Source organism: Eptatretus burgeri, chromosome 2 (genome assembly GCF_056783735.1).
Source record: "Eptatretus burgeri isolate ZD-2024b chromosome 2, Ebu_testis_v1, whole genome shotgun sequence".
Taxonomy (NCBI): Eukaryota; Metazoa; Chordata; class Myxini; order Myxiniformes; family Myxinidae; genus Eptatretus; species Eptatretus burgeri.
Genome location: NC_140962.1, coordinates 51,778,328 through 51,803,938, shown reverse-complemented (window position 1 = coordinate 51,803,938; position 25,611 = coordinate 51,778,328). Strand labels below are relative to the sequence as shown.

General features: G+C 45.4%; 1 protein-coding gene across 7 annotated transcripts in view; it reads left to right on the top strand.

Moving 5' to 3' along the window:
- LOC147032042 (sodium/calcium exchanger 1-like) overlaps positions 1–25,611 on the top strand; it is a 424,503-nt gene that overhangs the window by 333,376 nt on the left and 65,516 nt on the right. The window lies entirely within an intron of this gene.

Sequence of the window (25,611 nt, the reverse complement as noted above, 5' to 3'; positions counted from 1 at the left end):
TATATAATATGAAAAAATATAAGTCCTTATTATATAAAAAAGTCCTCATTTAGTCTCCTGATCAGCTCCGCATCGTCCACGCTCTCAGAATATGAAAACATCTGTGGGTGGCCTATTCGGGTGACTTTTGACAGCTTCTGCATCTCAGTTCCGGGACCACCACAGATGAAACACCTCAAGCCATGGTCAGATGCAGTCATTACATCCTCTTCCATACTGTCCGAAAAGACAAGAGAATTTGGCAAAATACTTCTCTCTGACGACACAAACGTGTGTCATGTATTTTGGCACACGACAGACAGAATGAGTCCATACAGTGATGTGTGTTAACAACCACACTAATAGATCTGTGTTACAACAATAATGAGTCAATCTTACGTTGAATTACGTGTAATTTATCGAGTGAGTCCACTACAAGATAATCTTAAAACTAAATTTTAGTAGATCAGCACAGACAAAGTGCTTACATTGGGCCATGTACTCGATCTTGCAGCCATGATAAAATCTCTTATGCTAGCTTGCAACACCTATTAGCATAGGTTGTTCAGATGTTCATTTTTAAGCAATAACCTAGAGATAAAACTGATGTAAGTTTAAATTTGCAGTCATCTAAACTTTAGACAGCAGAAGAAAAACTATTTAACATCCCAAAAAGTAACTTTCATACTGTAACCTCAAAATCGTTTTTTTTTTTTGAAACTTCTGCCAAGGTGAAATGCTCCTGCTCCATTTCCACAGGCAGAGAGAGAATCCTACTGAGCATGTACAGAGTAAGTGTCATCACTCTAATGTTGCAGTGTTTTGTACAATGTTTTTTGGAGTGGGTTTAGCTCAAATTGAATGATTGGAATAACTTCAACACCCCAAAAACTCCACCGGAGATACCCTTTGAGATAAGTACAAATAAAAAAAAAATACCAATATTTTATGGCCAGGGAGTGGTTTTTACTGAAAACTAATGGTTGGAATCGATTCAGCACCCCCCCAAAACCCCCAGTTCGACATCCCACAGGCTATTATTGGCAAATTTATATTTTTCAATTTTTTCACCCAGGCCCTCTGGGTACCCCAACTTTGATTCCCTAACTAAATGGGCTTTGAATGATGAAATCCAGGAAGCTGTTACAGTCATTTATCTCTAGCTGAAAAAGCGTTGTCTGTTGGTTGTTCTACATAGACTGTTTCCTCTAGTTTGACACTTTACAGATGCCGTGAACAGTCCCTGAACACACATTGGCACTTGGAATATTAAGTCTGTATCATGTCTCCCTTGTGCCCCCTTCAGGTACTTTAATCTCTCATCCTCACATGGCTTGTTCCTGACTCTATTGATCAGTTTTGTGGTCCTCCTTTGTACATTTTCCCATTTTATAATGTCCTGTTTGAGTTGGTGACCAGACCATGTTACATTTTTGAAATGTGGCGTTTGTATATGGCACAGACAGGTTCTGGTGTGGGATTAAGAAACGTTCTTTTCATTATCCTGAGAATACTGTTTGACTTGTTCACGACTTTTGAGATTTCTGCTTTGCATGAGCGTTTATTGTCCACAATTACAACAAGGTCCTTTTCTTCTTCTACTTCCTCGAGTATCCCAATCTCTACAATAGTAATATGTTCTCTACCATAGTTCTTGCCTCCACAATGCATCAATTTGCACTGAGGGATCTGCGACTTCAAAAGTCAGGTTTCCGACCACTTTTCAAGTTTGTTGAGGTTCTCCTGTAATACCCGCTCATCGGTTACAGTCTGCAAATGAAATGACCTTGATGAGAATGCACAAATAACTTGCAAAGACTCCGTACTTCCTCTGGCACGTTGTTGATGCAGAAGAATTAGAGAATGGGTCCAAGAAAACAACCTTTGGGACCTTCATTCTTCCACCTGTCAATTCTGAGGATTTCCTCCCAACTTTTACCCTTTGCTGCCTGTTTGTCTAAAAGCTTGTGATCCAATTTAGGACTTTCCCTCCTCTGCCACAAGCTTCCAACGTAGCTTTTAATCTCTGATGGGGAACTACTGCATGTCGAAGGCTTTTTGAAAATCCAGGAACACCACATCCGTGTCGTGACCATCATCTATCGTGTGTTGAATGATCTCCAGGGACTACTGAAGCTGTCTGTTCACAAACTTCCTCATCTGAATCTATGTTGGTTTTCACTGAAGTGGTTGTTAGATTCCATTTGATTTAATGAAGTATCTAACTGCATTTTCCATCAGTTTGCAGCACACACAAGTTAGGCCCATCAATCTGTAGTTACCTGCTTCTGCCTCAATGACCTTTTTGTGATTTGACAGGACTTGTGCCTTCCTCCATTTATCTAGTCGGTCTTGCTGTGTCTATGGACTTCTGCATGATTGCATGTAGCCATGGGCTTAACACTTCAGCACATTTATTGAGGTCTCTTGGAAGTAGACCATCTGGAGCTGAGCATTTACTGACATCATGCTTTTTCAGCAGCTTCCTGATGTCTTGCTGTCTCAGTTTGATCCTCGATTATCGTGCCTATGGGCTGTTTCACAGTCATGGTCATTTCTGGTATTTTGTACCCTTCCATGCTGAATAGCTAAATGAGAGGCTGTAGTATCTCTGTCATTAGGGCCAGTAGTTGCTACTAGTGATGGCTCAACTTGGACCACTTTTTATTTGACAAAAAATGTCAATTTTTGGCAGAATGGCATAAAAATTGCCATTTTTTTGACAAATAGCTGTCTCATTTTCTCCAGGTACACTGCATTCACAGTGTATAAACAAATACAAGCAGAAAATGGGACTTTTATTTGTTGTTGCATCAATTTAATACCTCTTCTGTACTTTGTCCACAACATATTGTTGCGGATTCGCGCCCGCCGGCGTGCGAACGGCCACGTAACTCGAATCGCGGCACGTCGCCCACCGGACGGACAATCCCGTCGTGACCCTCTCGGACTAACGCCGGGAACTAGTCACGGGTGGGCCTTTCGGCCTCACCACGATCGTGCCAATAGGCCCCCCGCGTGGGATAGGGTTGCTCGCCAAATTCGACCTACCTAAGTTCCCACACGGAGGGTAGACCGGGCGATCGCACCTCGCCGCAGGTCGACTTCGGACACGGGCCACTTTAAGCGACCCGTTCCGTACTATCGGGATAACCGAGCGGTGTTATAGTCAACCTCGACGGTTCGATTAATTATTGGGCGTCTTTAGCCCACGACCAACCCTTTACGTGAAGCAAGATGGAGATTCAATTAGAGAAAAGACGAAGCGAAACGGGAAAAACAGTTCAACATAAAGCACATTTATTCCGCGGCAAACGGAAAGCACACATATACAATTATACACCAAAAGCAAATGTAAAAGTGACACGACAATTCTGCACAAAAAGCAAATGTAAAAGTGACACGACAATTCTGCACAAAAAGCAAATGTAAAAGAGAAACACAATGCAGATCTACTACCGACTACCGAGCACACGGCAACACTTATACAGTTTTACTTCACAGACGGCGCCGACAACACATATACTCAAAGCAAAAGAAAAAGGGACCACCCTCAACGATAAGGGGGGCAGACGGGCCTGGGGCCGAGACCGCGTCGAGCCTACCCGTCTGGTGATGAGCCGCAAAATGGCGGTGGCGCCCCGACTCCGCGGGCCTCGCTGGCACTGCCTGGAAATGGGGTGGGAACGGGGCCCCCTTCTCACACTATCTCAGCACGAGGGGAAACAGGAGGGGGTTGTTGATGCTCGGGGGAATGAGGATATCTCGCTGGCTCGGGTCCCGCGACGAGCGTCTCCACCGCGACCTCGGTCGCGTTACCGGCCTCCCCTCTCCGCAGCTCCCCGACTCTGACACGAGCGCCCTCTCGACTGCCTTCGTCGCCGCCACCTCTCCAACTCTCCACTCTTCTCAGCTCAGCTCCGTCCAACTGCTTTCTCTGACTCTTCTCTTCTCAACTCTCCTTGACTGACTCAACTTGACTCTTCCCAACTCAACTGCCTTTTTGGCGAGCGAACGCGGCCCTTTATAGCCCCCGTGGCTTCGCTCCTTCACCTTCGACCCTTTTCCCTCTGGCTGGCTCCCCATTGGACAGAGGAAAAGTGGGCGTGAATGATTTTTGATCCGCGAATCTGCATATAGCGATTATACTCCGACGCACCTGGAGGCGGGGCCAAATCGCCCCACGCTCGCCGATAGGACGGAACAGAAGTGGGCGTGAATCGTTCTTGATCCGATTTCTTCGGAAAGGCTGGTGTTTTTGCACCCGCTGCTCGGCACGCGCCCTGCACGAGTCCAGGATCGGTGTCCACAAGCGGCGCGGGAATGGCGGTGATGCGATGGTTGCGAGAGCGAGATGTGACGGCAAGGGTCGTGGCTGTTGTTGTGAAGCGGCGTTGCGGTTGGTGGTTGTTGTGTGATGGCTGTTGAGACGTGGTTGGTGGTGGTTGTGGTGGTAGTAATGGCGGCTGGTCCAAAATAAAGATAGTAAAAGAAAAACGGCTATCTAGAAGGGTCGCAGCCCGAATGAATGACATTTATTCCCTCTAAACAACGGGTTTGGGCCTAACTACACATATACTTACAGAGATATCTCACCTACGGGACCTGAATGGTGGTTTGCGAATTTCGTCAACCACAACAATATTATTCATTTCAGACTATGAATATTTATTTCACCCTCAATAAATATGTCCCACCATTCGTCCGTCAAAAAATGTCCTCTCCGGAAATGCATATTGTACAAGAATTTTTTTTTAATATAAATAAAGGGTCTTTTTAAAAGTTTATTGTGTGTTTTACCAGGTGTGTATATACCTGCACTGATATTATGCTACAAAGCTTGAGTGTAACCAATAACCTTCTATTTGCATGGCCTGCACTGATTGCCTTTCATGTGTCCATCAAAAATGTGTCCTCTCCGGAAACACCTAAACTGCCACGAGTTATAAGGAAACTACTTGCTGGCTATAAATTTTGATGTTTTGTAAGGTTGACATGGTCATGAATATCCCATTATAAGTTAAAGGTATTTACATTTATGTAATTTATCTTGTTACAACACTGATTGAATGTCCATGTCAAAAATGTCCTCTCCGGAAGCATTTTGGGGAATTTCCAAATGATATTTAACATGCTGAGAAACGTTTCGTGTATGGAATAAACTGCTGTTTTTTTAAGGACAGGTCCTATTTTGCATATAGCTTTAAATTATATTACTAAATTAAATAAAATATATTATTCAATAAATGTCTGAATCCGAAAACATCTCAAAGTTATCGCATCTTTAGAAACCGTTGGGCTAAATGATACAACCGGTTTTAAAAAGTGTCAAAATCCCGTCTCGATTCACTTACTTGGTGTATTTTGTATTGGCATTATAAGATAAATGTATTACTTTGCAGTTATATCTTGTGCAGAATGTATTGCTTCATGTCAAAAAATTATGTCCTCTCCGGAAGAAATATGTAATTTTCTTCATATTTTTTATTGTGGTGGTAAACTTTTATTTTCAGAGATAAATTAGTATTTTTTTCAGATTGTGTAGAAAAGTACATGTAGTTTTAAAATTTTGTGCTAAATTCCATCATATGTAGTGCGATTAGTGACAGTGGTAATTAAAATATATCTTTTTTTTCTGGATATTTGAAACTTGGTTCAGTCTTTTATTGATATTTCTACAAATATACTTCATTTGTACACTGAATCATAATTCCAGTAATGGAATAATACTTGTGGAACATATGGAAACCACTGAAGTTTGATAGTGTTGTTATTTTGTGGTTATAGTTGAATTGTATTAATGACTGTTGTAGTTTAAAAAATACTCTCCTAACATCCTTGGGGTATTATTTTTAATAAGAAATATTCATTCAGATGCTCCAAAAATTTGGATTTAAGTATTGTAATTAACAATGTTGGATTTGGAGAAATAAAAATATAAAAATATTGAGTTTTAATTTTTAGTGGTTGTGAGACAAACTTGGTACCCTCATTGTGAAACAGCCCCTATACTTCATATTGGGGTATCGAGCATGGGGATGTTCTTTGTGTTCTCATGGCTAGAGATGCTGGGGAAAAAAAAAAAGTCTTTCATTATCATGGCTGTCTGTTCATATATTTTTGTGAAACCATCTCCTGTCTTCAGACATCCTACTCTGGTCCTTTTCATTAATTTGTCCGTCACAAACTTCCAAAAGTCATTGGGATTGTCCATGATTTCTGAGACAAGACTGCACTCGTAGCTTTTCCTGGCCCTCATCATTTATTTTGTCACCTCATTTCTCGCTCTTGTGAACTGCTGGAATTGGGCTGGGTGATGAGTGAACTTGTATCTTTTCCATGCCCTTGTTTTCTTTTTATTAGCACAGCTGCTATGAAAGGCACAGTTCCCTTTCGTTTCTTTGCTATGCAATCATCTATTGCCCCTTGCACTCTACCTTTGAATTTTTCCCCAGCACTCCCCCACTGATTTTCCAGTAAACTTCTCATCCAATTGTTCTCATCTGTATTAAAAGAGATCCATGTGCGTCTGTGCATCACCATTTTTCTCAGAGATGTTCAGAGGTTCATCAGAAAAGTTGGATTTTGGGAGATTTCTTTTCTTATTTTCATCGCTCTATCGTGGATGTAGGGAAGTGTGTCGGCCCCCATTCCTTAGTGGGTGTAGGAAACTGTTTTAGGCCCTTATTAAAAAAAAATAGACCAGAGAACACTGGGTACCCCTGCTCGGACTATTATAGTTCCCTTTGAAGTACTGGTATCCTGACTCAGTGATTTCCCTTGTTGATACTGAAAAGCTTAACTCAACGATCATGTGGTCACTCTTTCCTAACGGACTCGTACTGGTAATGTAGAGCACAATGGATTCCCCGTTGCTAATAACGAAGTCCAGTAGACTTTGTTCGAGGTTGTACCTGAAGCTGGTAGGAACAGTGACGTGTTTTGTCCAGTAGCGGTCCCATATCTTTGTGCACTGAAACATGGATCATTGCAGAATCAACAATTTTCTTCATTAGCCTATCTTCTGCAATATCCCTAGTATCCCTAACTTAAGGTTCATCTGTGAAAAAATTTAAAAGAAGCTAATTTCAACTGATTTGGGTAGGTATGGGTATGGACAACTACCAAAAAAAAGTAAGGAGGGATAGAGGTTGGAAAACTTTTTTATTAGAGTTCAAAAGTCATTGACCTCTGCCTAAATCATATAAAATTGTATTTCAGAAACAAAATATGGTGTATAGATGATCTTGGTGTCAAAATGCACAGGATTACGAAAGAAGATGACAGAGAATAATTACTGACCCATGGAACCAATTCCTGACCTCCGAAAATGAGGTCAAAGGTCAAAAATAGACGTCTTGTCACTAAAATATCATATCAAATATCATATTGGTAACAGTAACAGAATTATACCAAGATACAAACTAAATATGAAATGGATTCTTCACCGCCAAAATACGAGGTTAATGGTAAAAATAAACGGGTGGGGGGGTAAAGTTCATTAGTGTCAAATAGTTTGTGTATGTAAAGTATATGTGAATTTATAATCAACAATTTGCAGAATACTACTCACAACTTAGAACTTACAGTATCTATCGGCAACAACAAATTAATAATACTCAGTCTGTTTCCTCTTCATCGCTACCAATTTCTTATTCTGCATCCATGCTATCTGTTCCATTGTTGCAATGCCCTCAGCACACTCCACATGCAGATACACATGACATGTGAGCTTTCATGCAGCTGCATCTCATTGTTTGACATTGCCTCTCCCCTTCCTTGCAGTTGCAACAAATTACTTTCAGAAGGTTTTCTGGCACGATACCAACAGATAGCATTTTTGGTCTGAGTTTTCTGTTGGAATCTAACTCCCATCCTCTTCCTTTGGGATCAAGAACAGAGGTGTCAAGATGCTTCCATACCTCAACTTGAAGATGGACACGAAGGGAATGTTGAGCTGTTGCATCTTCCGTTGGTGGTAGGCGGTCAGGATCGATTTTGCCCTTGGCTGCTTGCTTCTTGAACTTCATGTAGCGAGACTTTTCTAGGGGAGTATCCCCACAGCCATATGTGATCTGCATGGATTTTAATCCAGCTGTTCGAATTATGGAGTCGGTTGAAGTGGGACTTGTGAATGCAGAAATGACAATGGCAGGAAATCTGCATTTGTAGAGAGCACATTTGGTATGATAGATTGTCATGATAGATTGAAAAGAAACAAAGTACGTCATTTTATTAAATAATTATAAAGAAATAGTGCAATGGAGAAGGAAAAAGATATTAACAGTATGAAGAAACTGCAAGGACGAACGTACAAAAAGCTCGCTTGTTTCATCAAACGAATTTTCTTCAAAATGAATTGTTTAAATGTGTGTGAGACTGCGTTTATTTCAAAATGACCCGATGATAAGCCTTGACCAACTGTTGAATTCCTCTTTTGAAATGTGAATATTTGAATGTATTTCACATTGTGACATACTTTACTATTCCGCAGTACCCCATATTACAAGGAACTTAACAAATATGTACATGTATATTGTATTAATATACTTACATTGCATTGTCCTGGAACATTGTACATGGAACAGTCGCATTTATTATGATAGAGAGCCTCTTCCGCTACAAGATCTCCCATTCCTTCCAAGTGTCCTTTCACAGCCATTCCAAGACTATCTTTTCTTTCACTTGCGATTCTCAGAAGTGATTTCTTTAGCGTCATAGTTGATGCTCGATGTATGGTCTGCTGTCTATCAGGATGTCTTTCATCAAAATGGATGTCCTCATTGCATATGAAACATCTTTCACTGTACGGAAATTGAGTAGAACCCTGGCCTGAAAACATTATAAGGACAAAGTTAGTTGCCATCCCATGTAAATCATCATACTAACTTCAAACATTCAAAATACAAACAAAATAACATAAAACAGGTCTGGGCTTGGAATCTTAATGAAATTTACATGAATCAAGTAAAAAATTACTTTATCTTACCATGAACTTTGTCATCATTTACTGCTTGAGACACCTTTTGTCGCTTTGGTCTTGGCGCATGCTCTTGCTCCTCAACATCTGGCTCCTTTTGCATGAAAAGGGTTCGGCATCTACGATGGACTGTCATAGGAGTGTCGCTACTCCATTTTTGTTCCAATCGCTCCAATAATGAAGAGTTGTTGATAAGTCTACACTGCTTTATTAGATTCTCATATCCCTTTCTGTACAACCTCTGTAACTTTCCTGCTTCTGAAAAGTCCTCACTACATATTTCGCATATATCCATCCTGGTAATTTTGTTATTTTACAGTATTGTTCCAAAGGCCTCAGGAAACTTTTGGGACATCTCTGCACTGGGATGTCCAGTGCAGAGATGGACACTGGACATCTCAAGGTACATGTAGGCGAGCTAGGTTTTCTCAGTAATCACTCCTGAAACAAAGACAAAACAAAGACTTCATTCATGCAATTTATAGTGTTTTAGTTTCGGGTTAATGACATTTGATCCCAAGAAAGGTAATTTCCCCCTCCCCCTCTGCTCTTGGAATAAATAATAGCCCCATATCCACCACGTAAGTTGAAATTAACCTCTTCGGTTTGTTTTTTGCTCATTTTTATATAATATGCTAAATTTCCTGTTATAAATATGACATTTTAGTGATAAAACAGCTTTTTGACCTTTGACCTCATTTTCAGAGGTCAGGATTTGGTCCCAGGGGTCAATAATTATCTTATGTCATCTTCTTTTGTAATTCTGTGTATTTTGACACCAAGATCATCTCTATACTAATATATCATGTTTTGTTGCTGAAAGATAATTTTTAGTGATTTAGGCAGGGGTCAATGACCTTTGACCTCTGATTAAAAAAATGTTTCCCCAACCCCTATCCACCCTTACTTTTTTTTGGAAGTTGTCCATACCCATACCCACCAAAATCAGTTGAAACTAGCTTCTTTTAATTTTTTCACAGATTGGCTAATATATGGCTAATTTAGGGTTTACTATAATGCACGTTTCCCTAGATCCTTGATCACGTGCGTTCTTACACTGTGCGTGCGTGCGTGCGTGCATGTTATATGGAACATTTGCAGGAAGAAGGTTCATCAGCATGGCACATTGCTGAAATTGTTGACATTCGGTCTGTGAGAGAGAGCCATTTCACAGCTCTTCTGGGAGGTCATTCATGCCATAAAAAAAAACTCAGGATTTCACTTTACCACAATGGCACCCATCCCCCATTGCACACCCTATTCGTCCTGACATATTACATTACATAATTTCCATTGAACGAATCTGTACTTCTCTTTTCCTTTCCACTTTCTCGTTAACTTTTTGTTTTTTTAGAATTATCAATTTGCAGGAGAACAAAAGCAAAACTCCTTGCAAACACAGATGTTGCATGCATTGTTTAATGGGTTTTCAGCATCTTACCAGGGCCAGGCAACGTGGAGTGTAAGGTTTTCTTATTACCAGAGAAAAGCCTGGTGTTGGCTTAGCGGTTAAGGTGGCTAGCTTAAGATCTTCGGATCTTGAGTTTGAGGCCCCTGTTTTGTTTTGTTTTTCTCCGTTGAAATACCAGGTGGGTTGACTCAGCCCGTCATCCTTTTGAAGTCAGCAAATTGAGTACCAGCTTGCTGGGAACAGGGGGCACTGCATCAGCGCACTGCAATGCTCCTAGCAATGATGCAACCAGCAGCCAGACGCTGCATATGAAATAATAATAATAACTACCAGACATTAGGTAATTTGGAGTTTGTTTTTAAGCAGAAATGTGCATTATGCAAAATAGTTAATGGTAATTTTAAATTTTCATTGTAATATATTTTTTTTAATTACTTTTTTCTCGCTTCTGTTGTTTGGTGCTCACTTGAATTTCAACTTTGTGTACTAAATGATTTCTAAGGTCTCTGTCGCTCTCGCTGTCTCGTTTTTGGCAACGAAAGGTCAAAAACTCAACGATGAATGGGGCTCAGTTGATTATATCCGGATGGTCATTGAATCAGACACTCGATGAGCTCAAGGAACCCTTCACATATCTTGCCTGTCTCCTCTCTCTCTCTCTCTCTCTCTCTCTCTCTCTCTCTCTCTCTCTCTCTCTCTCTCTCTCTCTCTCTCTCTCTCTCTCTCTCTCTATATATATATATATATATATATATATATATATATATATATATATATATATATATATATATATATATATATATATATATATATATATAATCTTTATAATACACACAGATTAAATCTATTTGTCACAACCTGGATCTTACCTATGCACAGCACTTTGCATGAAAGCCCTGAGCTCAGAGCACAATGAAGGTTTTATAGCCAAAGCAATTTGTTTCGATGCCAAGTCAGAGACTTGTATCAGAGCCAGAATTTCAGTAAGATTTTAATGGAGTTCTAAAGGATTGCTGTCCATTGCTGCACTTGCACTGCTGCCTTACCCTGAAAATCGTGTTGGAACAATAAATACATTGCAGCAATGTGGTTTGGCTAAAACAGGAAACCTGGATTTGTTGACTCAATTGTATCAGTAAGAAAGCTCAGTCACCAGTCAGAAATTACAGGATCTATAAACTTCCAAACTCCTACCCTTTTATATTATTGGTAATTGCAATAAGTCCCAAAAAATTCCATATCAATTTATTTATTCATTCATATTATCATTGATTTGCAGCCTGTGGCTGCTTGGCTGCATCATTTTCTGCAAGAACTTATGCAATGCCACCATTTCCAACTATCTCGTACTCATTTTGCCAACCTCAGAAGGATGACAGGCTGAGTCAACCTACCTGGTGGTGATTCAACAGACCAACAATGGCTTGAACTCAAGACCCTAGAATCTTAAGCCAGCCACCTGAACCATTTTAACTATTAAGCCAACACCAGGCCTATTCTATATCAATGACAATAGTTCTTGAAATTGTTTGTGGCCCTTTCTTGTAGCTGGTTCAAATTCAAACGCAGGCGAGACAGCTTAGAGGTGAATGTGCGTACCTATCATCCTGTAAGCCGAGAACATGAAGAACACAAATGAATAAAAATTTAAAATTTGATGTCGTTTTTGTTGAGTTCCGTTCAAATACAAAGCAGACACAGCCGGGCTTTGCATTTTGGGTCGCTTTCTGGTTAAATATTGTAGTTAAATATTATACTGTATAATAGCTGCTCGGTTATCCTTCGGACATGGCAAAAATTAACACCAGGTGCGCCTACCTGTCACTTCGCTGACGGCTTTAATCAAAAGACAACGTGTTGTACTTCACAAACATCTTTTTTTCAACACGGATCTTTTAAAACACGTAGTTGTTGTTGTTGATTAGCCTGGACAGTTCTGCTTGAACAGGCCCGTGGAATGGAGTATCGATCTCCCGGGAACGACCCAAAGATCCCCCACATCTAAGATGTTGTGCTCTTGCCTTTGTAAAGCCTAGGGCGTACAGTCTTCCAAAATCAGTTTTATTGAGTGTGGGGTGGCCTGGCAGAGGTTGCAGGTGTCGTCGGTGGTGTCGTCGAGTTGATGTTTGTGCTGACAAAGCTGTGGGTGGTGTCTACAGCGGATTAGTGAAAGGTGAACATAATCAGACCTGGGGAGTAATTTCTCTGTGTCATACAGTATATGGTGTGGATTTAGTGCCAAATATTGTGTTTGAGCCCAGGTTGTCCATTGCGTTTGCGGTGATGTGTCTATGGATTTGTTTTTTGTCGTTGTTGCTGATTGGTGAGGGGATGTTTTGAAAGGATGTCATTGTGGTGTTGTCTTAGCATCTAGGGTTTGTGGGTGAAGGGACAAGTAGTGACATGGGTGATTCGGTTTCGTACTTACAGCTGCAATGAAGTGGTCTTTGATGTCCAAGTGGTCTTTGATTTTGAACATCATTGCCTCTGTGTGTCGGTGCTCTATATAGATGTTGTTAATGTGCAACCTGTGATGATGTGAGGGCTTTGTTTTGGATGGTCTGTGGGGTGTTAAGATTTGTGTTTGACTGGCTGGAGGCCCAGGATGAGCTGCTGTAGTCAATGCCTGATCTAATGTGTTGTTAGTATGTTAGTGATGTTGTTTCTTTGTGGTTTTTGAAGTTTGTGCCTTAGTCTGTGCCTAAAGAGGGAGCCTGGGTGTGCATTGTTTTTTGATGTACGTGATGTGATCTGAGAATGACATGGATGTGTTAAAAGTGATGCCTAGTATTTTTGTTTGGTGTTTGTAGGAAATAGGGATGTTGCTCAGTGTGATGTGTGATATGACTGCAAGTCATAATAAAATACACAATTTGGTGTCTGTCTGTCTGACTGTCTGTCTGACTGACTGTTTTTTGGACCACAATACATTCTGTCATTACTTGTCCAATCTCAACCAAACTTGACAGGGGGACTAAGGGTCACATGACAGAGGTTATGGTGATTGAACTTCCCCTCCCCCCCCATTCCTAAGGGGGGGGGGGGTCGTGCCTTGCATGAACTCCATGTTGAGGTGTACAAAAGGTTATCATGGCTTTCATGGGGAACATCTTCTGGACGTCAACAATATTATAATCACAAACGTTTTAGTCAATTCTCTCCAACGTACAATTACATTTTTTAAACAGTCGCTATTCAACTGGAAGAAGTTTCGAGGATACTCGACGTGACTAAGGCATTCTATACTTATCACGTCTTCTTCAGATGAATGGATCAGAGCCGTCTCGACTTGCTAGGCCTCGGTAAGCAACAACGATCTTCAGCTTACAAAGCTGCTTACATGAGTCTTTTCGCATGAATGATGAATCCCATTGTCTGTAAGATTTTTCAAGCCATCAGATTATAGATGGACTGTATATTGATCGTTTTTAACATATTGTGACGTCCACGGGACGTGAACAGTCCCGCCAACGTAGAATGAGCCGAAACGATGGAGGCGGTTTAATTTTTTATAACCCAAAGATGGCGGTTTTAATCGCTCTACCTACCGCAAACGGGACGAGGAAGGTGGCACGAGTCGCTTTTCACTGCGTTAATAACGTTTATTTCTCTAACCAGAAGTAATAAGACTCGGCAAGAGGAGGGATCCGGGGCGATTCGATGGGATGGTGGTGTGGGTTCGGGCGTGGGGAAAACACAAAAAATTCCAATGGATATACCAATCTCAAACCCTCTAAGGCGCAAGGTACACACACACACACACACACACACACACACACACACACACACACACACACACACACACACACACACACACACACAACGTAGCTGGTCCTGGTGGTCAGGCTGGCCCGTGGTGTAGACTCAACAGTCCCTGGACTGGCGTCGGACGAGCTGGCGTTGCGCTCGTCTGGTGCAGGAGACACCGTGGTGCTGTCGACCTGGTGTCCGCTCACAGCCGCCAGGGAGCCAGTTCTGGTGCCAAGTTGCGAGCAGGAGAGGGAGGCAGGTCCGCCCGCCGTTCGACCCCGTACTCCGAGCCAGCAGAACCCCAGAGCCAACCGAGGTGAGGCACGAGGCACAGCAAGGCCACGAGACACACTGAATCCAGGGTCGAATCAGCGCAACAAAACAGCACGCTCCCAGCACAACAGCCTCCACCAAAAAAACGGTCTTTCTTTACCGATCTTCTTCCTCCCACCCCTTTTTCCCGAACAGAACCTTTTTATCCTCGAGTCCTCGTCACTTCCAATCGAGCCGTTTTATTGGCCCTCCGCCGTCGTCTTCCGCCAATCGTGATCACGGGGCGGAGCCATCCGCAGCACTGTCCTGTGACGTCACGGCAAGCCTCCAGGGAATACTAACAGGGTTTACGCAGACACACTTACCCTATCCCGTCTTCCTAACTAATTACGCGACAATTATCATTTCCCCCTTGAAGAAATGGACATTTACTAGACAACTTATCACCACTGAATTGCGACTAATTACATCGAGATCCTGGTACACTCGAACAGCATGGCATACCTAATTACCCTTTGAATGCATACCCCCCCCTCAGACGTAACAATATCTTGGGGCCTTGTATGTGATTTCTCCTGGCCATGGTTTCAAGTGTGATGTGCAATATTGCCTTGCGGCCCAATTTGATTTTTTTCGTGCACACGTACACATGATCCCCTCCTCCCTCCCTCTCCCCACGCTCCTCATCTTCCCCCCTCCCCCTTCCCCTACCTCCACCTCCCCCCCCAGTCCCCTCCCCCCTCCCAGTCATTCCTACAGGGAGCTGGTGTTTCTAGTTTGCTGGAAGAGTGACTGTTGATTTTGAGGGGGCTACTTTTAGTCTGTTGATGTTAATCCAGGTCTGTAGAGTGCTGAGGAAAAGTGGAAGTTGTGCTGTGGTTGTGTTTATGTTGCTTTGGGTAGAGGTAACAGTTATGTGGTCCATATAGGCCACCATTTGTACGTTTGTGGGTTGTTGTGGAATGTCATGCATGAAAAGATTAAAGAGTGTGGTTGAGAGGACTGAGCCTTGAGGGACTCTGTTCGGAACTGATTGTGTGCGTAATGCTTCTTCTTCAATTCAGGAAAAGACAGACTTTTACAACAAGCATCCTTCTGGTTAAATGGACACTAATTTTTGTTCCAAGTATATTGATCATTTGCTTTCCAACAGGACCACTTTTATTTTTCTACGACAGCATGAAACGCTAACTTTAAAGCTCAAGGTCCTACTTCTTCTTTGTGTCGGACAGACGCCTATCGTTTTGGTGAATATATAGATGTCCACACTCTCAGGCCTAAATGCAATGGAAAAAAAAACTTTGGAAAACGCTCTTGAGGAAACAAAACTCTGACTCTAAAGAAGGGCTGCCGAGGATCACTGATGCAATGGAAACATTGTCGAAAGCCATGAATTTAGAAGTCAAACTAATCAAGATAATGTTAATCATTGGACAAAATGACAATATTTCCACAAGAACAAGATCCGAACAGCGTTGTTCTAACCTGCTATTCAGTGAATCCTGTAATTTGTTTGGTTAGTGACAATAAAAGTGAGTGGATTGTCAGTGTGGACATAACAGAGATCCACCAATTAGTTCAAACATCTTTTGCCTTGAAATCACAAGGACATATGAGTATTTTTATGCATAGGAGGCCATTTGGCCCATCATCCCTGTACCATAAAAGCACCACGTTGATTAAAACAATAATTTTAACGACTGATTTTCACTGGGGGGGTTTGGAGGGGAGGCGCTGGGGAGGAGAACAATGAGGTATGCACAGGCATATCATCAAGATTTTAATTCTATATATATCTATATATATATATATATATATATATATATATATATATATATATATATATATATATATATATATATATATATATATATATATATATGTATATATCGATTTAAACCTGACTGCTGTTTCTGTTGTGTCACTACCTTTCCAGAGAGACCATCCCATGCATTAACAACCCTCTGAATCAAACATCCCTGCTTTACTACCACCCGAACTCCCCTATCTTTTTCTCTCATTGATCAATCCATAATATAAAAGTTCGGTCTCAGTGTGCCTGCATGCATCCGTCCAAGAGCAATTGTCCTTAGGCGGATACCACTAATCAAGCAATAATGGTATGCCCAATCTGCAAACAGGATGATACAGTTGAGGAAGGTGAAGAAAGACGGGCCGGTTTCAAACAGCATGATATCGTTGAGTCAGGTGACAATAGATGGGCCTGTTTCAAACAGTATGATGTTGTTGAGTAAGGTGACAATAGATGGGCTGGTTTCAAACAGAGTGATACAGTTGAGTAAGGTGACGATAGATGGGTCGGTTTCAATTTACATAAAAACAAAAACCCTTCCTCCTTCACCTTCTCCTTCACATATAATAATGGTGAGTCTCATTCAATCCCATTTCTCATATTGATTAGATTCAGAAAACTTGCAATATTCAGAACCTTTTTTTTCAACATTTCCATTTCATTCATATTGCAGTTATACATATATTGGCCTATCAAACAATATTTCTGATTATACACCACCTTTTAAAGCTTCACAAAGCAGGTTGTTTACTGGCAACGCAGGTGAAACTAGAAGGGCACTCGGTGGCGCGCATACCTCCGCCACGTAATGCCTAATCCATGAGAACATATCGGGCCAAATACATTTTTGAAATATCATGCTATACAGTACTATGTCATTTTTGGCCCTATCTCTCAATGGTGAAGAATCACTTTTAAAATTCTAATCGTCGGATCTGGATCCGGATCTTCATCAAAATCTAATCTGTTCGTCCTTGTCACACACCGAACATGTCCACAAAATTTAATCCGGATCCGTCCACAACTTTTTGAGATATCCTGTACACAGACAAACAGAAAGGGGTGAAAACATAACCTCCTTCACCTTCCTTCAAAAGCAGCTGATATCTCAATAATTTTTCCCACTATGTTTAAAGGGTGAAAGTTAATTTTTATTATTTATATTTTCTGAAAACCTGACATTCAAAACACTATCCCATCTATTTATTACGAAAGCAAAAATGGCAGAATTTCCCTCTTTCCCTCCTGCACTGTATTCACCATACATAAGGGGTGGTGGACTGATATGACATGGTGCTTCATGGAGGGGAGGAGGCACGTGACCTAAAAATTCCTCTTACGTGCATACGTAAAAATCTATATTAAAAAAGTTGCCGTGTCTGTCTGTTTGTCTGCCTTCTGTTTGTCGTGCTATAACTTGAGAACGCATTCATGGTTTTACCCAATGACGGTGGATTCAGGCAACTCCCAGGAAGGTTTGTTACAAAAAAAATACAAGGAAGGTGTGTGTGTGTGTGTGTGTGTGTGTGTGTGTGTGTGTGTGTGTGTGTGTGTGTGTGTGTGTGTGTGTGTGTGTGTGTGTGTGTGTGTGTGTGTGTGTGTGTGTGTACATCGTACATCGTACATCATGAGCACATGAAGCGAAAACGCAAACACCAACTTGCGACGCTGGTTATTCCTGCACGGAGGTCAGGATCTCCCAAGAATCATTTTTTGTTGTTGCCCCAGAGAATAGCCATTGCAACAAAGATTGCTGTTCCCGTCAGCGAAGCAACGATTCTTATTTGCTAGTCTCATCTGAAAATTGATCGGTATTTGATTGAAATTGTTTCTCTCCAACTCACACCTTAACTACATCAATTGTAACTATTTAGAGGTAATTTCAAAAACAGTCCAATCAAAAACATTTCACCATATTTTTGACATGTTTTTCTTTGTTTTCTTTCTTCATGTTTTTGCTTCAGTCGGCACTGTAATGTCATTCCATTTGGCAACAATGCTAGATTTTGCACTTGCCCTGCACGAAAAAATTATACGCGAACCTTTGAAAACAAAACTAGAAAGCATCTCAAAATGCAAAACCCGTCCGCATCTGCTCTGTACTCAAACTAAACTTGATGGAAACGACAGTTAAAACATTGTACATTTCATTCATTTGTGTTCTCCATATTCTCATAATGAAGGTTTGTTGAAGATTTGATGACAAAAGCTCAATTGGTAAAAAAATTTATGGCCTGGACAGACAAACACACACCCACACAGAAGCGATTGCAAAACCCAACTCCTGCTATATGGGGGAGGTGCTCATAATTATTATAAAATACAATACGAATATTACAATACAATATTTTATAATATTATTTTACATATTGTTGCGGATTCGCGCCCGCCGGCGTGCGGACGGCCACGTAACTCGAATCGCGGCACGTCGCCCACCGGACGGACAATCCAGTCGTGACCCTCTCGGACTAACGCCGGGAACCAGTCACGGGTGGACCTTTCGGTCTCACCGCGATCGAGCCAATCGGCCCCCGCGTGGGATAGGGTTGCTCGCCAAATTCGACCAACCTAAGTACCCACACGGAGGGTAGACCGGGCGATCGCACCTCGCCGCAGGTCGACTTCGGACACGGGCCACTTAAGCGACCCGTTCCGTACCATCGGGATAACCGAGCGGTGTTATTCGTCGGCCTCGACGGTTCGATTAATTATCGGGCGTTTTAGCCCACGACCAACCCTTTACGTGAAGCAAGATGGGGATTCAATGAAAGAAATGACGAAGCGAAGCGGGAAAACAGTTCAACAATAAGCACATTTATTTCGCGATGAACGGAAAGCACACATATACAATTCCACCAAAAGCACATGTAAAAGAAGAAGACAAAAAGCAAATGCAACAATGCAGATCTATCCGACTACCGGGCACTCGGCAACACTTATACAATTTTACTTCACAGACGGCGCCGACAACACATTCCCAAAGCAAAAGAAAAGAGAACCACCCTCCAGGATGAGGGGGTAGGCGGGCCTGGGGCCGAGACCGTGTCGGGCCTACCCGTCTGATGATGAGACGCGGAGCGGCGGTGGTGCCTCAACTCCGCGGGCCTCGCGGACAGTGTCTGGTAGGGGGTGGGAAGGGGGCCCCCTTTGTCGCACTATCTCAGCGCGGGGGGAAACAGGAGGGGGTTGCTGATGCTCGGGGAAAGGAGGATTTCACAAAATCTCGGGTCCCGCGACGAGCGTCTCCACCACGACCTCGGTCGCGCCGCCGCCCTCTCTCTCCGCAGTTCTCCGAATCCGACGCGAGCACCCCCTCGTCCGCCTTCGCCGCTGCCGCCGCCTCTCCACAGCTCCGTCCTCTTCACTCCGACTCCGCGAACTCCCAACTGCGAACTGCCAACTGCCAACTGCGAACTGCGAACTGCGAACTGCCCTCTTCTGACGAACGCAGTCGTTTTTATAAGCCCCGTGGCTTCGCTCTTTCATCTTTGACCCTCTGCCTCCGACCTTTCACCTCGCTCCCCATTGGCCCGAAGAAAAGTGGGCGTGAATGCTTTTTGATCCATGAATTTGCATATAGCGACCGCCCTCCAACGCCCTGGAGGCGGGGCCAAATCGCCCCTCACTCACCGATTAGACGGAACAAAAGGGGGCGCGAGTCGTTTTTGATCCGTTTTTCTCGGAAAGTCCGCGATGCTTTTGAACACGCTGCTCGGTGCGCGCCCCACACGAGTCCAGCATCGGTGCCCACGAGTGGCGCGAGATGACGGTGATGCGATGGTGGCGAGTTGTGACGGTAAAGGTCGTGGCGGTTGTGGTGAAGCGGCGTTGTGGTTGGTGGTTGTTGTTGTGATGGCTGTTGAGACGTGGTTGGTGGTGGTAATAATGGCGGCTGGTCCAAAATAAAGATAGTAAAAGAAAAACGGCTATTCTGAAGAGTCGCAGCCCTCATGAATGACATTTATTCCCTCTAGACAACGGGTTTGGGCCTAACTACACATATACTTACCGAGATATCTCACCTGAGGGACCTGAATGGTGGTTTGCGAATTTGGTCAACCACAACACTACCCCCTCCCCTTTTTACAGGCTCGTCCCGAGTCGTCAAATTTTCGTGTGCCATCATGTGTAGTTTTCCCCTAGTACATTTTACCTACGGATCCCTGAGTGCGACATTCATGGTATTCGTGTCCCCAAAATAAATAACCGAAGGGCTGAGTAACTACCTAAACAAACTCACTCACACGGACGACTCAAATAAAATTGCCGGCGCTAAGACAAACATGCCGGGGGCGCACTCATATTTACAGTACATCTTAACCTTAACTTACAAATTTTACACTAAACCATGGCCCAGGATCAATGAACTCTGCAAAAGAAAAGCAGTTAGCAGGGAGCCAGGCTGCTCGCATGCAGTCTCTGGCTCAAAACAATGCAGGTGACAGGGAACGTGGCTGGCTGCTCACACGCAGTCCAAGGCCTTCCTTTTTGAACTGAACGCAGTGAACCACAACGGTGCATGGGCTGCACAAACGCAGTCTCCGTGCCAGCTCAAGTGGCACACGCAATGAACACAACGAATGGATGGATGAACACAAACACGGTGCACGGGCCGCCACTGCAGGCCCGTGTTGTAGCTGCCAACGGGGCAGTTCTCGCAGCTTGCAAACTGTTGCCTTGCGGATCCTGGCGCACATGGAAATGAACAGGGGGGGGGGGCAAAGCAAAAATTGAACGGGGGCTGGTGAACAGGGGCAGTGGGCATGGCAAAGGCAGCAGGCAAACACAGCCCGCAGAAGAAGGCCGCCGCAGGCAAACACAGCCGGCAGATGAACTGGCCGGCACAGGCCTTGAAGAAAAACCCAGCCGGCAGATGAAGTGGGCCGGCACAGACCTTGCAGCAACACAACAGCTGCCGATGAAGTGGGCCGGCACAGGCCTTGAAGAAAAACAGCCAGCAGATGAAGCTGGCCAGCCTTTGCCGTTCAGTGGAGGTTGGTGGAGGGAGTGCGGTGGTGCTGGCCACTTGGAAGGCGGGCTCGGACCTACCTACCTGTCTCCCTCCCAACCTATCGCCTTTGCCTGTCACTGTCCATACCCACTCCCTTAATTTGTCAAACCCCAATTTAGCCCCAACTTACTTTTTTTTTTTTTTTTTTTTTTTTTATACTTCCCCACTATAAATCGTCCCCTAACCCCCTTTACTGTCCTTGTTCGGCTAACCTATCCTGTCACCTAGCCTACTCCCCACCCCTACGTTCCCTTCCCGGAGGGGAATAAGGGAGAGCTAACGTCCTGTGTCGAGGCCCAACGAAGCCTCAGAATGGCCTCCCCAGAGTTCGGCGATCTATAACACGAAGTGGGTCCAGCGGCCCACAACGAGAGCGAGGGGATGGATGGTGCGGAGGGGTACACTTCCTAATCTACCCTATCCATTTAACTGTTAAACTACCCCGGGGCTTTCAACAAGCGCCTCTCGCTTAAACTATTGGTTCTAACAACCCAGATTCCCGTCGCCTGTGTTGGTGTCCTCACAATTTCGGGCCTCGCCCCCCAATTTTCTCTCCGTGCCCTCACACGGTCTCATGGCTGGGACACGTGGCTCCCTTTGGCAGGCACGACCCTCTGCCGATTCTCCGACGATGGCACCCCCGGGCACTACACTGCCTCCGAGCCTACCAGCTCCCTAACACCGGGGAGTGCCCCCCATGGCACCTCCCCTGAAACGCACACGTGGCAGGCTGGCTTCCCAGGCCCCTTTCCGAGGGTCACCCGTGCCCACAACACTGCCCACGCGGCTAATGGCGCCCCGGGCCCCCGCACCAAGCAGGCGCACCCGTGCCCACTACGCTATCCCGGCCCCCCATGGGCCCTTGGCCTACCACGGCCGACTAGCCTGGTGCCCGGGGTACCCACTCAGCGATACTCACCTTTCGCAGCCACGCTCCCAAGCCCGTCAACAGGGCTCCTGCACCCCTCCAAACGGGTTTCGAGCCTACACTCCCACCAACAACAAAACGACCTCCATTTTTCAATTTGACTAACCCAGCGAACTCACTTTACTCTGACCCCGGGGTCCCTTGGGGGGGAGTCACTCCTCCCCCCAATCACTCATCGCACCATGCAGTCCCCATTCGCTCCATTCACACAGACCCGCTGGCCTCACTCACTCACCAAGCACATGCTTCCAATTCACTCACCAACAGCTCTTCAACACACTCACCGCTGAACTCTGCCATCCTCCTAACTACATCCCCTAACGAACTCGTGCTCCCACGTCGTCCCTTACACTATAGCACGTTCCTTTTAACACTACGTAGCTAAGCTACGTCCCCTCTACACATTCATAGTCTGTCACTGTCTCCAAATCATTCATTTTATTTCCCAACCTAAAGCTCATCTAAATCCCTCCAACAAATCCATTCCACGGACTCCATGAGGACTTACCCCTGCCCCATGAAGTCGGTCTAACTAAGCTAACCCTTCCCCCTAACTAGTTTCCATCCTGTGCCCCGGTCAAGGGGGTCTTCCACCCCTTGCCCAGGAATCCTGTGCACCCGAAAGTGAGGCTTGCTGTTTTTTTTTTTTCCATGCGCAGCACCAGCGCGGCAACTCGCGCACTTTGCACCTGCCCGTGACGTCATGCAGCTGCACGTGTACCTCGTCCCTCCCTGGACGGTACCATCCGGCAGGGATACCCCTCCTGCCGGATTCCAACCCCGCGTGCAGCCATGACGTCACCGTGCGCATAAAAAAAACACAAGCCCCACGTCTCGAGGGGTTCCCCACGCGAACACATGTGCTTTTCCCGTTGGAGCTTAACACACACGATCGCGTGGAGAACCCGTCCGGTCCAAATCCGTAATCCTGCCTAAACTTTGTCCGTCCGCGGGATCGGCAAATCCACCGCATGCGTTTCCGGACCGGGACTTCACTCTCGCAAGCGAGCACATGGCGGCCTCGTGCGTTGCACAGCACGGACCTCGTGCTCACTGCTGGGTGAACCCGGCACGGTCCCCGAAACAGCTACAGCCGCTACTCGGCTTTCTTTCCTCACATGTCGCCGTCGTCGCCATTCGACCCACGCACACCTGCGTGTTACGACGCTCACACTCCATTCCATCACATTCACACCGGGAGACGCGGCTGCGTGCTCCCGCATGCCAACCGACATCTCCCTCACATACCGCTCTCTCACACACACGGTCTCCCTTGCATAACCCATACCACTCACACGTGGTGCTCCATTCATACAAACCACTCCACTCACACCCGCGGGGGCACTCACCCGCGGTGCCTCACTCACACACCGTGCCTCACTCACACACGCGGGGGCACTCAACCGTGGTGTCTCATCAACACACCGTCCCCCACTCACACACGCGGGGGTACTCACCCGCGGTGCCTCACTCATACACCGTGCCTCCCTCACACACGCGGGGGCACTCACCCGCGGTGCCTCATCCACACACGGCGTGCTGGGAAGCACGTATTCCGGCAGCATCGCCACCACACCACTCACACACGGGGTCGCTTCCACACACGGGGACGCACTCACGCCTTGCACCACACACACAGGGACAACCACACTGGGGATTTGTGTCCCCACAAGGGTCTCCGGGGCCTCTATACCCCCCAAGCTCTCCGTGCACCTGTCCACAGCACTCCTCCCCTCGACCTCGCAAAGCACGACCGAACTCACCTGGTCGTGACTCACCTCAAGGGGGAATACTCCCTCCCCTCGTTCCTGGAGGAGGCCATCCAGCTGCTCGCACCGGGCCTCCACCCAGTCCGCGAGCTCACCCCCATGATCCTCCACTGCCTCCGTGTGTGTGTGTGCGTCACTTACCCCGTCTTCATCGTGCAGTCTTCCCTCTATCGTTCCCATCTCCCGTGTCTCTGCCAACTCAGTCACCTCTTCCCTTGTCTCAACTATTATTTCTGTCTCTTCCCTTGTTATCTCCCTCGTGCACGTCTCCGTCACCCCATCCCCAGTTTGTCCCTCTCGGTTACCGTCACGACCCTTGCCCAACACGCCCCCCGAATTATTTTTTTACCCGCCTCCACCGCGGGCCTGTCAGCCGTTGCACCCCCACCCAGCTCATTCGTTCCTACACGTGGAGTCGCCATTTTTATCTCCCTGGTCACGGCCTTCATGCCCGCCTGCAGGCATCGGCCCATGTTCTGCGTCTCACCCCGGAGCTTTTTCGTTTCTTCCTTCATGTTTGCTTCCATTCCGTTTATTTGCTTGTTCATTTCGTTTCTCATTTCATTTGTGTTTGTATCCATCTTTTCGTTTATTTGTTGTGTATTCGCATCCATCTTTTCGTTCATGTTCGCATTTATCTTCGCTGTCATTTCCGCCAGCATGGCGCATTGATGGGCCATGTCGGGTGCGCTTGAGTGAGCCGTTTCGGCAGGGGTTGGGGAAGGGTTTTGGTGGAGAGGGGGAGGGGAGGTGTCATACACCGCGGCCGCTGCCGCACCCATTTCGGGCTCTGGGTTCAGTTGGGCGAGTTCGTTTTCCTGTACAACCAACATTTCCTGCACGGGGATTTCATCCTGAGCTATGGATTCTACACATTCTACATCCATTTCTAATACCCCCGGCTCCCGCTCGCCTTGAGATGCCATCTTGCTTCTCTTAAAGCGTTAATTTAGCTCGCTCGTAATTTGGAGGGAATCGGGGGTCGCTTCTCTCACCCCTGGACCGATTCCCGTGAATTTAGCCGGAGACAGGAGAGCCCGTTTTCCCGTTCTCCGTTACCAGTGCCGTGAGGAGGGCGATGGGTTTGTATCGCACGACCTGACACCAGTGTTGGTCGCTTCCACACACGGCGTGCGGACGGCCACGTAACTCGAATCGCGGCACGTCGCCCACCGGACGGACAATCCAGTCGTGACCCTCTCGGACTAACGCCGGGAACCAGTCACGGGTGGACCTTTCGGTCTCACCGCGATCGAGCCAATCGGCCCCCGCGTGGGATAGGGTTGCTCGCCAAATTCGACCTACCTAAGTACCCACACGGAGGGTAGACCGGGCGATCGCACCTCGCCGCAGGTCGACTTCGGACACGGGCCACTTAAGCGACCCGTTCCGTACTATCGGGATAACCGAGCGGTGTTATTCGTCGGCCTCGACTGTTCGATTAATTATCGGGCGTCTTAGCCCACGACCAACCCTTTACGTGAAGCAAGATGGGGATTCAATGAAAGAAATGATGAAGCGAAGCGGGAAAACAGTTCAACAATAAGCACATTTATTTCGCGATGAACGGAAAGCACACATATACAATTCCACCAAAAGCACATGTAAAAGAAGAAGACAAAAAGCAAATGCAACAATGCAGATCTATCCGACTACCGGGCACTCGGCAACACTTATACAATTTTACTTCACAGACG